This window comes from Rhinolophus hipposideros (genome assembly GCF_964194185.1).
Source record: "Rhinolophus hipposideros genome assembly, chromosome: 17".
Lineage (NCBI taxonomy): Eukaryota > Metazoa > Chordata > Mammalia > Chiroptera > Rhinolophidae > Rhinolophus > Rhinolophus hipposideros.
Window position 1 is genome coordinate 3350109 of NC_138063.1, and position 12851 is coordinate 3362959.

At 48.8% G+C, this 12851-nt stretch overlaps 1 protein-coding gene across 2 annotated transcripts in view; it reads right to left on the bottom strand.

The window, feature by feature from the left end:
* Positions 1-12471, bottom strand: part of ZNF407 (zinc finger protein 407) — a 378104-nt gene extending 365633 nt beyond the window's left edge. For both annotated transcript variants that reach the window (XM_081078987.1, XM_081078988.1), the window contains exon 1: positions 12404-12471. The gene's annotated coding sequence lies outside the window, so the exon portion shown is untranslated. The remainder of the gene's footprint in view (positions 1-12403) is intronic.
* Between the last annotated feature and the right edge of the window lie 380 nt (positions 12472-12851).

The following is a 12851-nucleotide window of genomic DNA, read 5'->3' on the forward strand; positions in this document are numbered from 1 at the left end:
TTGATCCAATAATAAAGTTAATTTTATAACGATCTTATATCAATCATCTCTGACAAATGAATCTTTTGTAGTCAGAAAGATTTTTCACAAGAAGTTAAAATTTATCTCCTTTCAAAAAGTATTTTTTAAATCAATGTTTTGTTAGTATTTCCACCTAATTGTTCTAATTGTTTTTAAGAAAGAAAATCTTAATTAGGACAGGAAAACAGGATAAAAGAAAGGAATGCAGATTCTATGAACAAAACAGAGAAGGGAAAATTTCAAGGCCATTAAAAGCAGACACACAGGATCGTTTGTATCTTATACCATTTGAAAAGGTTGCTTTATTATCAGTGTAACTAATCACAATGAAACCATCCCTTACAACTAAAGACATTATAATGAATTTTCTTTACAGCTACAGAGAAATGGGATTTGCTGTTTCACATCAAACAGAACAGGCTGTATAAATTCTTCTTCCTATTTATTGTAAAATATAATTTCATCTATAAAATCAGTCATGAAATATTAAAACTGAAACAACAGAATTTATATCCTTTACTTAATTTAGTTTAAATGGTCTATTCACTAAAAAAGAAGAAAAAGAAAAAAGGTGGGGGACACATTGATAGAACCCCCTCTTTTCTCATGAAATGTTTCCATTAGATCCTTTGCTTTCAAGAATTTATAATGCAGCCATAAAAAAAGCATTCCATGATAAAAGTTAGTATATTTTCCTTAAATTTGCCTTTCATCTTTTTCAAAAGGCAAGAAAATGAAGCACGCAGCAAATCTATGGGGAAGGGAAGAAAATTAGGAAAATAAAACTAAAGAAACACATAATACATTTTACACTGAAATTTTTAAACACTAGCGAAAAAGAAGTGAGGTACAGGCCTTTGTTTTCATCCCAGCTAGTCCAACAATAAGTGTAGGACACGTGGCAACCATGAAACTATTCTAAGCCACAGTTTCCTCCTTTGGAAAGTGGGAGGAAGGACTAAAATTCCTAACTTCCATGAGAAAAATCCCTCACTCATAGTAAGGAACTGCTGAACATCAACCAGCAGAAAAAGATATTCTTGGTAATGGATGTTTTTCATTCTAGCAAAAAATAGGAAGAAAATGGGTAGTTCCAAAATATAAATCTGGGGAAAATATCACTTTAAAAAACATCTAAAGGCATGTTCCACAGTGTTCTTGCTTAGACAGATTCTTTAGGTCCACTGAGAAGAGATAGAAGACAATACCTAATCAAAGAACTGCAGAGGAAAAAGACTAAAACTACTAATTTTGGAAGAAATCTGGAAAACACTGTAATTCCAAATGTCAATAAGCTAACATGTGATATAAAACTATCAAGCCTCAAGACATTTGGGATATAAATTATTGGGTATCGAAGATCGGAGTGTTAAGAAAGTATATTTAGAAAGGAGAATTTCGGTATTAAATTTTTTAAATATAGTTCTAACATTTATATAATAAGGTTAATATTTTCCTCTGGGTGGTGAAATGATAGGTAATTTTTTCTTCTTCCTGGCACTTTTCTGTACCTTGCAAAATATATTACTTTGGGAGGAAAACTGAGGGGGAAGCTTTAAAAAAATCTTTACATGACTCAATGGAAAGTGATAACTGCTTCAAGAAAGAAGAGAAGCCCTAAGACAGAAATACATTTATAATTGTGATTCTTGGACTAAATTCAAAATCAAAACAAACAGCAAAGTCGAGGGCGGGGAGGGGGGCTCATAACAGTCAGAGATGCTTGGGGTCTAATTTTGGTCAAATCACCCAAGGACACAAAGAAATTGACCTTGGCTCAGTGGACCTCACACTGAACTGCGAATGGAGGCAGGAGAACCAGCACAAAGGAGCCTCAGCCTCAGATGCCACCCCCACTGAAAGGAACCTGGGCTCCCCAAGAAATGGCGGATTCCAAGGTGGGGACAAGGTTAGTACACTTGGGGCCCAGAGCATCTTATTATATCAGCAAGTAAGCAAATGCTTTTTAAAAGACGATGTCACAAAGACACAGAAGTCAACTGGCAGCCAGTCCTGCGGGCCAAATCCTACGGGGACAATTTGAGCACCGAAATAGCCAAGGACCGTTCAACCATTCAAAGCAGGAATGAAGGAGTCCATTTTAACGATGGGAGACAGACAGTTAGGCAGACTGACGGGGCAAAGGATGAACAGCACGCTGAGGGCCTCCTGGTAAATATGGAGGGTGGGCAGGAGGCAGAAAACCACACTGGCAAAGGTTGTACCTAGCGGGCCAGAAGCACAGTGGACTCTGAGCGTCTCCCTACAAACTGTTTCGGAGACGTACGGGAAGGAAAATAGTCAGTAACCGTCCAGTTGGTACATGGGCACCGTGCCCAGGGTGATGAAAAGTAGCCTCCTCGGGAGGGCAGGCGGCCACGGTATGCCCCCGATATGTCACCCCAGGAAGGACAGGACACCAAGGCACCACTGCAGCAAAGACACAAGACCCACAGGAGAATGGAAAGGAAACAGCCGAGAAACTCAAAAGTGAGGGATGTTTTCTTTAAAAAAGAAAAAGGAAAGTGGGGGAGACTACCGTGTTTCCCCGAAAGTAAGACCTAGCAGGACAATCAGCTCTAATGCGTCTTTTGGAGCAAAAATTAATATAAGACCCGGTCTTATATTACATTATATTTATTATCTATTCTATTCTATTCTATTCTAAGACCAGGTCTTATATTATAGTACTATAGGACCAGGTCTTCCATTAGTTTTTGCTCCAAAACACGCATCAGAGCTAATTGTCCGGCTAGGCCTTCTTTTTGGGGAAACACAGTATTTTCTTCACAAATGTCAATGTCCTGAAAGACAGCCTAGGGAAACGTACCTGATGAAAGGAGGCTAAAGACACGCCAGCCAAATGCAACAGCTGTTCTCAGGCTGCCCTGTGAGGGCAGGGAAACGTGCCGCTATGGACATTTCAGGTCGACCGACAGAAAGTACTGTGAGGGTTAATTTTGTGTGCCAAGTTGACTGGGCCAGGGGACACCCAGAGAGCTGGTGAAACATTATTTCTGGGTGCGTCTGCGAGGGTGTTTCTGGGAGGTGTTAGCACTCAAATGGGGAGACTGAGTAAAGAATGCCCTCCCCAGTGCGGTGGGTACCATCCAACCTGCTGAGGGCCCTTGAGCAGAACAAAAAGGTGCAGAAAGGGAGAATTTGCTTTTTTTTTCTGGGACACCCATCTTCTCCTGCCCTCAGACATCTGCACTCCTGGTGCTTGGACCTTTGAAACCGAACTGAATTATATCACTGGCTTTCCCGTTTCTCCAGCCTGCAGAAGACTGGGACTTCTCTGCCTCCACAATCATGTGAGCCAACCCGATCATAAATAAATACACGTCCTGTTGGTGTGTTTCTCTGGAGAATCCTGACCACACAGATTTGGTACTGAGAGAGGTTCTAGAGGAGCAGATGTTAAGGATGAGTTTCTGAATTGGTTCTGGGGTTTCTGGAACTGGCTCCCTCATCTGATTAAAGATGCTCCCAGAGCAGAGAGAGCATCTAGAGCCTACGGTGTGACACACAAACTACCCGCACCACAGCCACCTGGAAGCAACGCTAACGGACTCTGCGTGACACTGACGGACATTTTTGGAAAATTAAGGAAACAATGCCTTTGGTTGGGTGGCCCTGGTATCACTGGACAAAGTCGGGGCAGGAGGCAATGAACTCGGGGATCAGAAGTCCCAGCGCCAGCACAACACAGGCAGCCTAGGACGTCCAGGTACGCCTCGGGGAACAGCCTGACCCTGCAGCCTCGGGGCTGAAACGGCTGAAAATCTAACTCAGAACCTGTGTGACTGGCCACACCAGAGAGCAAGCTGTGGGGACAGAGCCCCAGAGAGCAGTTTCCAGGCTCTCGGCCTCACATGGAAAGTTGCTGGCTCAGGTAGTAGATGGCCGTCGGCTGTGGCCGGTTAGCCAACTAGCCACTGATATAACTGCCGCGGCTGCGCTGGGGAGTCAGGTCGAGTGAGTCGGTCAGTTGGCGGGCAGAGAAGCAGACAGCAGGTCGCAGGGCGTGTGACTCCAGCCTCCAGCGAGACCATGGCTCCGTGGGTGTTCCTTTTTGGCCTCACCATGTCCTGTGTTCCTAAGTGGGGAGCGGGACCAGAGACCCCGCAGGCCGCCCCTTATGACAAATGGCTCAGCGAGCAGGGGCTCCCGCATGACACAAGCTGAACTCTGAGCCTTGCAGGGTGTCTACTGTTGAAGTGGGGTCACCTCTGAGAAAAGGCTGGGATTCTATGAAGGGGTGGTGAGGGCGTGATGAAGCTGGGGATACTGAGTCCTGAAATCCTGCTGCATCTCCTTTGCCAGTGGCAGGTCTCCCCACCCCACCCCCGGGGGCACTGCGGCCTGCCAGTTCCTATAATAAATGCATCTCATTTCAGCTACTTATAAATGAAAGAGGCAGTGCATTTGCTTCTAAAAATCTTGACTGGAAAGCGGCACCCACCACTACTTCACAGCTGCCTGCTGCGAGGAGTGTGAAAACGCAGCAGGAGCCGTGCACCGATCCCTGGGTCCCGGAGGGAAGGCCTGATGTAGGGGACAGCTAGCCGGCTCTGACACACGCCAATCCAACAATTATAGTGCCTGTGGCTCTACCTTCAAGGAAGGCTCCAAGACTTACAGAAACCTTTTCTGAGAAATGCAGCTATCCGTGGAAGGGCACACCTGGACCTATTACCTATTCTACATTTGCAAAACAAGGGAATTAGGACAATACCAATCAAATTTAGCTAATCAGCAAAACGTGAATGCCCAGGTCCTACCCATGGAGAAATTCTGATGAAGCAAATCTGGGGTGAGGACAAAAATGTGGAGTTTTCAAGAGCTCCCTGGGTGACTGAAGAGCTAGATATGGGACCCATTGGATTCAAGCCCCTCCGGCCTTCAAAAGAACCAATATGTATATTAACATATATTTACCAGACACAGAGCTGAGGTGGGGGGGGGGGGTACCGCGGACAGGGAGAGGAAAAAAAAAAAGGGGGACCAGGAAGGAGAGAAAATGTAGTGTCCTAAACAGCTATCACACACAGCCTCCAACCCCCGCCACCTACATCATACTTGGCCACACACACAATCAGTCTGCCTCATTTTAGCAAACACTGCCTCTAGCCACCCCCCTGAAATCCCAGGACTTAAACAACACCACGTGGAAAACCAGATTATGAACTATGAAAAGTCTTAGTGAAAACGGTTTGATCTCATTTTCTAAAAGACTGTAATTTCCACCACTTCTCCTTGATCTCAATTTTCTAAGCTATTTTTAAAAGTACATTATCACCTTAGTTTAAATTCTAATGGTTTTATAATTATATGCACTCCTCTGTGATTCCTCATTCTCTAATAACTGATCCAATGATTCTATATCACATTCTGATCCATAATTCACAATCAGCAGAAATCACAACTGAACTGTATACTTCAAGAGAGTGGTCTGTTGCTTGTTCTACTAGGTTTAAATCACGAAGTTTCCGTTTTATTTGGGCTTTGGTTACAGTGGATGATGAGTACACTGGTGTTACTCCAACTGTACCAAAAAAATGTCTTTCCCTAGGAGGCTTCTTAGCACCTTACTGGTTTTTATTTCAGACTATTTAGATTTTTTTCTTTTTTAATGGAAGAAAAAAAGCCCAGCACAGAAGATAAAAGAGTAGAATGAACATCAAACATTGAAAAGCACTCAGAATTAAGATAGATTATCTAGCTTTCGCAAAATGCAGCTGAAACTGGAAGACGTGTTTTAGTTTAGAACTAAACAATCTGTTGTAAGACGCCTGTTCCGCAGTTTCCCATAAGGGAATTCGGACAAGCACAGGTGTCAGATGCAGACACAGGGAAGGACCCCCTGGGCTGTCACATCCTTAGTGCAGGGCTGACTGTGCTACAAAGTCTGACAGTACAGAACTACAAACGCTCGACAGTTCTAGCGATTTAGACAATTGTAGCTCTCTGAATAGCAAACAACAATAGTAGTCTATGATTCCATAGGACATGTCATTTGACTTAGGACTAGTTCTAGAACCATATTTTTATTTTTCTTATTAATTTCAAGGAGTGACTTAAAATGATGGCTTAAAATAAGGTTTACAGTAAAGCAATGTATATTTAAGAAAAAGACTTCATAACATGGAATAAATATGACACTCAAAAAAATTATCAAAGGCTAGAAAAAAAGAAAAACAGGCAAAGTAGAGTTCCCCAAAGTGCCCTTTTTAGCAGCCAGTTGCCTAAGCAAAGAAGTAGGATTTTTCAAACCCTGTGGCATGGTACTACCACTTCTAATAAATTGGAAGGTGCAAGCCTTAGAGCTAAGAACAAAATACAATTCCTTTTCTGCTTTAGGGACTTGCCATCTGCTAGAATGATGAAGTCATATCTGCTGGTTTGGAAACAAATCTCCTAAAACAAAGTAAGTAACTTTGAAACCAGCGGTAAATCTGCCCTGTGCGTCCTTCACACTCCCATCCCTATAGTGACTTCTTTTCCTTGTAACTCCAACACTCGCAGGCACACTCCGTCTGTGACTATCCACCTGGCAGGCGTGCAGGAGTCAGAGGATCTCTTCCACTCCCATGTGGGTGTCCATGGGCACCTTTCCACCTCGTGAAACTGGGGCAGTAGTGATACAACCCCCAGAGGGGCACTGTGGGTGGGGCTCAACCTTCAGTCAGCCGAGTGTAAAATTAGCACATACTGTGCTTCGACCACTGCATGTGACCTAAGTGTTCAGCAAGTATTAACAATCATTCACATGGAAACCAATCTTCTCTCGGAGGTCTCTACTCCTGAAACTACTTTTTTATCATAACCCTGCAAGAACGTATCTCCGTGACCACATGACACCCATCATAGCTTTTTCTTACAAACTCAATGGTCCCTGTGTAGACAGATGTGCAAAAGAGAAAAACAAACGTTTGTTTTGTAGACGTACGAACATCCAAACCTGCAGAGAATTTGTATGAGTTATGAGCCAAAATGACAACTGCCAGGAAGTAACAGCTCAAATGCTCCAGAGAATAATAGTTTTGCAGCAGCTTGTACGCATTTGAAATTAAGAACACAAGAAAGAAGACAGGAAGGTGGGAGAAAGCAAGGCGAGGTCCAATGCCAAGATGGTAAAGATTCTGTGCTCTCTCTGGAAGATGCTCAGGCCCCAAGGGGTAAGCATTACTCCCAGCTTTTCAAAGGCCTGTGAACCTAGACACACAGAAGCAACGGACAGGATTTGCTTCAGGCAAAGATAAGGCTTTTACTAAAGAAGCTACAGGCCTGGGCCTGACCACCCACTACCACCGGCCCAGTTAGGAACAGACGATCAGATCGCCCCTGTAAGATTCCTTTCCCCAGAAGCCTTTTTTCATCCAGTTTTTTAAATATTTGATACAAAAAATAATTTTAATATGTGCAAGGTATTAAACATAATGTAACAAAACCCTGACTACAGAACGCAGTTTAAGAAAATTAAATTCTTATCTTTGAATAAGACCTGGTGGTGTCTCTATCACCTTCCCTCTTCTTACAGGGCTAGTACCCACTACCTTGAAGTTTGTGTTTGCAATTTACCTGTTTTCTTTACTATTTACTGTATCTGTATTCCTAACATAATGCCATTTTGTTTTGCATGTTTCTAAACTTAAAAAATTAACAAATAATGGGGAAAATATTATGTGCCTTCTTCTGGAAATGCCTTTTTCCCTGGAGGCGACGTTCCTGACACTTCTCATGCGTGTCGCTAAAATCCATTCAGTCTCCCTGCTGTATGGTACTTAACTACCAATAGGAATATAATACCATTTATCCATCCTCCAGCGCTGGACATTGCTTCCAGTGTGTTCCTTTTACAAACCGTGCAACTTTGGGGATGCTCGTACATGTCTCCAGGCACTGGTGCACATGAGTTTCTCTTGGGGAATGTTTGCCCATTTTAGCCCACATCAAATCACCTGGACAGCTAGCGAAGGCTGAAGGCTAGCCCATCCCCAAAGTTTCCGATCCAGCAGGCCCGGGGTAGGGCCCAAAACTGCCCACTGTGAGCCAGTTCCCTGGAGATGGTCTGGGGGAAAGACAATACAGAAGCACTGCTCTAGGAAGAAGGCCCAGGAGTGGAATTACTGGAGCAAAGGGTGCATGCAACTTTATTAGCTAATTCCAAAGTCACTGTACCAACTTCCACTCCCATCAGTTGTAAGCATTCCAGCAGTTTCCTACCTCCCCCACAGATATTGTCAGATTTTTACATCTTTGTCAACCAAATGTATGGAACTATATATCATTTTGGTCCTAATTTGCCTTTCCCTAGTAATTATTAATAAGTTGAGAATCTTTGCACTCAGCTTTCCTCTTCCGTGAGATGCCTCTTCTGGTAATTTACCCATTTCTCTATTGTTCTTATTGATTTGTTGTTTACTTTTCTGGATACCAATCTTTTCTCAGTAATATGTATCAAAAACACCTATTCTCACTTGTGACTTGTCTCTTCTCTGTCTTGGTTTCTTTTATTAACACTGGCCGTCAGTGTTAGTGTTGTCAACATACCGATCTTTTCCTTTGTGGTTTGTTCCTTCTGTGATTTGTTTAAAAACCTCTTCCCTACAGCATTCACACAACCAGTCTCCTACACTGTCTTCTGAAAGTGCCATTGTTTTGCCTTCCTATCAAAGCCATTCATTGTTCACTTTTTGGTTGCTGTTTGTGAATGATGTGAATTAGAAATGTATCCCACCCTCAAAAAATTGTCCTGGGCCGGCCGATGGCTCAGGCGGTTGGAGCTCCATGCTCCTAACTCCGAAGGCTGCCTGTTCGATTCCCACATGGGCCAGTGGGCTCTCAACCATTAGGTTGCCAGTTCAATTCCTCGATGGTGGGCAGCGCCCCCTGCAACTAAGATTGAACAGGGCACCTTGAGCTGAGCTGCCGCTGAGCTCCCGGATGGCTCAGTTGGTTGGACCGGGTCCTCTCAACCACAAGGTTGTTGGTTCGACTCCCGCAATGGATGGTGGGCTGCGCCTCCTGCAACTAGAAAACGGCAACTGGACCTGGAGCTGAGCTGTGCCCTCCACAACTAAGACTGAAAGGACAACAACTTGAAGCTGAATGGCACCCTCCACAACTAAGATTGAAAGGACAACTTGAATTGGAAAAAGTCCTGGAAGTACACACTGTTCCCCAATAAAGTCCTGTTCCCTTTCCCCAATAAAATCTTTAAAAAAGAAAAAAGTGTCCTGTTTGGTAAGAGCCACAGACGCTGCCAACTTTAACTTCAGGAGGGTACAAGTGCCCCAAGTGAAATTCTGATTAGGTGCCAGCCACTAAGCGATTAAGGTATACTCTGCTCTCTTTGAGGCAAACAAAAAACTGGGAATTTTCAATGTGAAAATTGGGAAGGTTATTGGCAAACCAGTCAGACCCCGATCCCCACCTCACCTGCTGGTTCAGACCTCTGGGCATGGCCCAGCTGCACAAGCCCCCGAGGAGACCCTGACGAACCTCCAGTCTGAGAACCGGTGAGGGAAGAGCAGAAAGACTGGCCTGTAAATCAGGAGACCTGATTCTAATCCTTGCTCTGCCACTAACCTCCGAGATGGATTTGTCACTTGGCTTCCGTGGGGCTCAGCCTCCCTATCCGACACGAGGGATCAGATCAATACCACATCCCTCTACCCTGATCTCTCTGTGAGGGCACTCATCCCTGCATGGCCAAAAATAGGAAAGAGCACCAGTGTGCCACCACACGTTGTCCCTTCATCAAAACGCAACAATGAAAATGTCTTCATCAACTGAATCATATTTATTATCTCTAAAATAACCTATTATTTTACATAAAACTGTGTTTGCGTTAGTGAAAGCCTCTGGGAGATGATTAGGTTTAGATGAGGTCGTGAGGGCTGGCTCCCAGGATGGGATCAGTGTCCTCATAAGAGGAAGCGACCAGTTTTCTCTTGCTTTCTGCTATGTGAGGACACAGCAAGAGGTGGTCAACTGCAAGCCAGGAAGAGCCTCACTGAGAAACTGCACCTTGATCTTGGACTTCTCAAGCTCCAGAACTGAGAAAGAAATGCCTGTTTTCTCAGGGCCCCAGGCTATGGTATTAAGTTAGCCGAGTTAAAACTGACTCCAGCGTCCCCTCTGGTGTGTGGATCTAACAACACAGGTTATAGCTCAGAACTGGGCTCCAGTCCTTGAATAAAGAAGGTGTATGGTCAGGCCACAAGAAATATTTAACAAGTATGAAAAACGAAGAATTCTAAAATGTATAGCTGTAGATATTTCCATAACTGCATAAGAAACACAGCTTCATTTAATGTCTTCATAGATTTATAAACTGGGATTCTACTCACAGCCTGTGATACCTGTAGAACAAATCTCAGCGGAGACGCAATCAAACGCAGAGAGTGTGTTTTACAATGGTTAGGGAGCTCTGCTCTAATAAAACAAACCTAATTAGGATGAACGTTGAGACAACTGTCCCCTCACTCAAGTGAATGCCCACTAATCCTCGTGAGCTCACTCAAACCCCGTATCCTGCAAGCTCTGGCCTCCCGTTCCCAGGCGGTCAGACATAACGCCCCAGGCCCTGGACCTCCGCGTTAGCCCCCAGCAGCAGTGTGTGTATCTGCCCCTCAACCAGACCTTGAAATCACCGAGGGCAGCATGTTGCTCTCTCCGGCACCTAGCCGGGTGTCGGCACAAAGCGGGCACCCGTGTTGGGACAAGTGGAGCCTCTCTGCTGAGTACAGAGGAACTCTGTTCCCTCTTGCAGCTTTTCTGTAAACTGGAAATGATTCCAAAACATTTTTTTAAAGGCACCAGTAGCAACTGTTAACACCGAGAATCGCCACTTGCCTTACATGTCCCGCAAGGAGGCAGGAGCTGCTAGAGAGCCTTGCCTTAGTTGTTCACATGTGCCAGGAGTTAGTAATTTCACACGTAGCAAACTTGAGTAAAAATGAGTAAGAAACACGAGATCCGAGTCCTGACATTAATTTTGGTCAAATGATGAAGCGCGGGTGCCAGCTGCTAAGAAGGGAATTCCTGCTGCCCGGGCCGCGGCGCCAGAGGGAGCGCACAACGCGCCCCACGGTGGACCCCGCGAGCGCTCCCCGCGGCGTGGGGCCAGCTCCCCCCGGGCGGCGTGGGGCCAGCTCCCCCCGGGCGGCGTGGGGCCAGCTCCCCGCGGGCCGCGTGGGGCCAGCTCCCCCCGGGCCGCGTGGGGCCAGCTCCCCCCGGGCGGCGTGGGGCCAGCTCCCCCCGGGCGGCGTGGGGCCAGCTCCCCCCGGGCCGCGTGGGGCCAGGTCCCCCCGGGCCGCGTGGGGCCAGCTCCCCCCGGGCGGCGTGGGGCCAGCTCCCCCCGGGCCGCGTGGGGCCAGGTCCCCCCGGGCCGCGTGGGGCCAGCTCCCCCCGGGCGGCGTGGGGCCAGCTCCCCCCGGGCCGCGTGGGGCCAGGTCCCCCCGGGCCGCGTGGGGCCAGGTCCCCCCGGGCCGCGTGGGGCCAGGTCCCCCCGGGCCGCGTGGGGCCAGCTCCCCCCGGGCCGCGCGTCCCGCAAAGCGCGTGCGCACTGCGGCGGGGTCCGCGGGCAGCCCTGTCTCCGCTGTCACCACCCGGGCGTGGTTCCCGGTAAAGAGGTCCCACGTGTGTGCCGGATGCCACCCTGACAACGCGCCCTTTTCTAGAACTGCCCCGTGAAAGACACGGAACCGAAAACGACCCGATCGCGACCGACGGGGTCACAGCGCCGGGCGCCCGGACGGGGCTCAGCCCGCGGCGCGCGGCCACGAGGACGCGCTGCAGGCCGGGGCCACCCGCGGGGACGCGCCGGGGCCACAGCCGCGGGGCCGGGGGCGGGGACGCCGGACGGGCCGGCACCGCGACTCCCGCCGCGTGACCCCGGGGACACGCGTCGGGCCGCCGGCCGCCCGCGTCCTTAACGAAAGGGGCCGGCGGCCGCGGCGCAGTCGGGGCAGCCGGGAGGGCGGGGAGTGGGCGGGAGGCGCAGGACCCCGCCGCCCCGACCGCACGCCCAGCCCGCGCCGTGCGCGCTCGGGCCGCGTCGGGGCTTCTCCCGGACAACGCGGGCCGGCCGCCGAGCGAGCAGGGCCGGGCGGGCGCGGAGGCCGGGCCGCGGCGGCGGGAGCGCGGGCGGCGGGCGTGTGTCGGGAGAGTCTGGGCGGCGTCGGGAGGGACCGGCGAGCGGGGAGGGGCGGAGGCGGGGGGAGGGGGGCGGAGGAGGAGCGGAGGGCCCCGGCGGGGCTCCCGGAGTCCAGCCGCCGGCGCCCCGGCCCTGAAGCCACCGCCCCCAGGACCCGCGCTGACGCTGGACGGTCCCCGCCTCCCAACCCCCCGCCCCGGCCAGACAGTAACTTACCTGTTTGCCGACAGAATCGCTCCTGCTAGCCCCTACGACTGACTCCTCCGGCTCACCGTCTTCCCTCTGGGAGGAAGAGGCGGGACTTCCTGTCTTCCCGTCGACCGACTTCCGGCGGTTCCCAGGGCGACTCTATCGTGGCTCGATCGCCGGACACTACAACCCGAACGACAGGATCGCGGGACTGGTTTAGTAAGGCCCTCGTCGAGTTCCCTGTTTTCACCCTGAGTGGCCAACGGGCCCGTGTGCTGTCTTGTTTTCAGGACATGAGCTCTTGCCGGAAGTCCCTCGGAGATGAAACCGGAAGTCCCACCTCTTCCCAAGAGAGGAAAACGGAAAGCTGAAGGAGTCACGTAAGAAAGGGGAGGCCGCCGTCGGGTTCGAAGGTTGGCGGGGTCGACCCGGAGAGCCGCCTGGGGTTTGCACGGGGTCCCCGAGCAGGTCCCTC